This window comes from Mycetomoellerius zeteki, unplaced genomic scaffold (genome assembly GCF_001594055.1).
Source record: "Mycetomoellerius zeteki isolate Tzet28-1 unplaced genomic scaffold, Tzet1.0 scaffold351, whole genome shotgun sequence".
Taxonomy (NCBI): Eukaryota; Metazoa; Arthropoda; class Insecta; order Hymenoptera; family Formicidae; genus Mycetomoellerius; species Mycetomoellerius zeteki.
In genome coordinates this window covers 10,020-13,769 of record NW_017257340.1, presented here as the reverse complement: position 1 = coordinate 13,769, position 3,750 = coordinate 10,020, and positions in this window count along the sequence as shown.

The window sequence follows — 3,750 nt, the reverse complement described above, 5'->3', positions numbered from 1 at the left end:
CAATTGTGATAGAGTTAGGGACATATTATAAAAGGGAAGATGAGGAGAGAGGGGAAAAATTAAGAGTGCAGGACTGGTCAGAGGAGGGTACAAGCAGTTACAGGAAGGCAATAGAAAAGGTAGAATGGATAGGGGGAGGGGTGAGAGAGAGATGGGAGGAGTTGGAAAGAGAAATTAATAAGGCGGTAGAGTTTAAAAAAAGGGGGAAGAGAAAAGGGATAGGGTGGTGCCCGTGGTGGGACGTAGAGTGTAGAGAAAAAAAGAGAGAGATGAATAGAGCGCGTAGACGGTATAGAAGAGAACAGGAGGAAGGAAGGTACGAAGAATTTGTAGGGGTCAAAAAGGAGTATAGAAAGCTATGTGAGGAGAAAGAGAGGGAACAAATGAGACGGGAGGAAAAGGAGGTACAAAATATAAAGACAGAAGCAGAAGCTTGGAATTTTATAAACAGAGGGAGAAAGAAAAGGGAGGGAGTATGTAAAGGAATAGAAATGGAGGCTTGGGTAAAGTACTTTACGGAAAGCTTAGGAGGATTTGAGGAAAGAAAAGGAGAGGGAAAGAGAATAAGGGAAGTGGACAGGGTGGGGGGTGAGGGGATAGGGATAGAGGAGATAAAAAATGAAATAAAAAGGTTAAAAAGAGGGAAAGCAGCAGGACGGGATGGAATAAAGAATGAGGCATAGAAGGAGGGAGGGGAAATTATGGGGAAAAGTTTGGAGAAGGTAATAAAGGGGGTATGGGAAGGGGAAGGGTTCCCAGAGAGCTGGAGAGTAGGAGTGGTGGTACCGATATGGAAGCGAGGAGAGAGAAGGGAGCCCGGAAATTATAGAGGGGTAACGATGACGAGCACGGGGTATAAGATATATGCGAATATTTTAAACAAAAGGATAGTGAAAGAGATGGATATGAAGGAAGGGTGGAGTAGGTCGCAGGCAGGTTTTAGGAAAGGAAGAGGAACAGTGGAAAATGTTAAGATTTTGAAGTATGTAGTTGGAAGAAGGTTAAACAGGAAAAAGAAAGTATGGGCATTTTTCATCGATTTAAAGGCAGCCTTTGATAGAGTGGATAGAAACGTTTTGTGGGAAATGATGGGAAAAAGAGGGGTGAGTGAAGGTTTAATAGATAGAGTGATGGAGGTGTATGAGGAGACGAGGTGTGTTGTGAGGATAGGGGAGAAGGTGTCAAAGGAATTCTGGGTGGGGAAGGGGGTAAGGCAGGGTTGCCCAATGAGTCCGACCCTGTTTAACATATACATGGCGGATATTGAGGAGGAGTTAAAGAAAGGGAAGGGAGGGATTAGGGTGGGAAATGATAGGATGTGGTCAATAGAGTATGCGGATGACATAGTGCTGCTAGCAGAAGAAGAGGAAGGATTAAGAGATATGATAAGGAGAGTAAAAAGGTATTTAGAAGGGAAAAAGCTAGAATTGAGTGTCGAGAAGTCTAAGGTGATGGTGTTCAAAAAGGAGGGAGGAAGGGAGAAAGAGAGGTTCTGGTGGTGGGGAGAGAAAAGGATAGAGGAAGTGAAAGAATATAAATATTTAGGGTATGTGATAACAAGATATGGGGGGGATAAAGAACATGTGAGGGAAAGGGTAAGAAGAGCTAGAGTGGCAATAGGATGGGTATGGAGTTACGGGGAGAGAAAATTTAGGGGGGATATAAGATGGAGGCTAAATCTGTTTGACAGCATAGTGAAAGGAATCTTATTTTATGGAGTGGAAATATGGGGATACAGAGAGTGGAGGGAAGTGGAAGCGATCCAAGAAAAATACCTGAAGTGGATCTTAGGTTTAGAGAAGGTAACACCAGGGTATATAGTGAGGGAAGAGTTAAAAAGAAATAAACTGAGAGTAGAAACGGGATGGAGGGCAGGAAAGTTTGAAGAGAAATTAGAGAAAGGAGAGGGAGGAGATATTGGGAGGATGTGTATGATTGAGAAGAGAAAGAGGGAGAGAGAGAGTGATAGGAGTGAATGGACAAAAGAGAGTATGGAGAGAGGGAACTATCTATGGAGAGGAGGCATGAGCGAGGTAGCTATGAATGAAGGTGGAGAGAATAAGTGGGAGCGACTGAAGGAAAGAGATATAGAAGTTGATGTGCAGGAAAGAGGAGAGAAAGTGAGAGCGTCTAGGTCTTGCGCGAACTATAGGAGAGTGTATGGGATACCAACGTACATAAGAACGGGTAAGAGGAATGAGGGAAAAAGACTGGTGAAAATAGCGAGGTGGAGATGTGGGAATGAAGAGAGGGGGTATAAGTTTTGGTTGAGTGAGGAGGAGAGGAAGTGTAGATTGTGTGCAAGGGAGAGAGAGAATGTGGATCATTTAAAGTATGAGTGTGAATATGTGAGGGAGAAAGGAGAAAGAAATATAAATGTAGATGTGGTAAATGAGGATGGGAGAGGAATCAGATGGATGGAGATGATAGAGCGAGTGAGAAGAGAGAGAGAGAGAGAGCGAGAGAGAGAGAGGAGAGAGAAAGAGAGAAGGGGAGGGAGTGAGTGAGAGAGTGAATAGTTTAAGACTGCGTAAAGATGTAGAGGGGGGAGATGTATGTATCATGTATATATGTAAAAATTGTAAAGGAAGTCATTGTAAGCACTTGAAGTGAAAGGCAATAAAAACTACTACTACTACTACTACAAATTAATATTTATATTAACTCAAAATTAACTAAAATTAACCTAGTAATTCATAAAAATAGCGAGAAAAAATAGTGCCAGCACTAGCGGTTAAACTAAATACTATAAGTAAATTTATCCATTAACAAAACAATTATTAATAGTTACTATAAAAACAAAGTTTTAAGGAAATTTAGATTTCTATGGTGAAATATGAAAATACTTAATACCAATTAAACTACCTTAGCACAAGCAACAAAAAAAAATTAAAAAAATTAAAAAATAAACTAGGATTAGATACCCTATTATTTTAATGAAAACCACTGTTAATAAAAATTAAATGTAAAACATTAAATTTAAAAATTTGGCGGTATTTTAAAAAGTTAGAGGAATTTGTTTAATAAATGATAATCCACGAGAGGAAGGTCTTAATAAAATCTTATATATTGTTATTTTAAAATCATTCCAAAAGAAAAAATAATTAACATATTTAACCACTTCATTAAAATTAACAATATTTACTTAATTACATTTAATAAATATACATAATTAAAATGAACAAAAAGAATAAAAATTCAAATCAAAATATAGAATTATTAAGAAAAAAATGAATTACAATTAATTTAAATTACTCACAAATTTATATTTATAACTACTATAAATGAGCAGAATTTAATAGTAAATTTATAACATCATATAAATTGAAATTTAACTAAAATATGTATAAATCGCCCGTCATTTTCATAAATAAATAGTTGAAAGAAGTCGTAACAAAGTAAATGTATAGGAATATGCATTTAGATTAAATTTTAAAATCAATTTATAAAACAATTTTAAAACTATCCTTTAATATTAAATAAAAATATACAAAATTCTCCTTATTGTTCAATATATAAAATTAAAAAATTCCTTTAAATTATATCAACCAGTAATGTAAATAAAAATAAAAACAAATATATAAAAGTAAACTTAATTGTACCTTTTGTATCAGGGTTTATTAAAAAAAAAATTATAAATTATTAAATCTCTCGAATTCAAAAGAGCTATTAAATACCTATTCACCACTCTAATAAAAAATTATGTTAATTAATGTAGAAAAATTATTAAAAATAATTTAATAGAAGAAA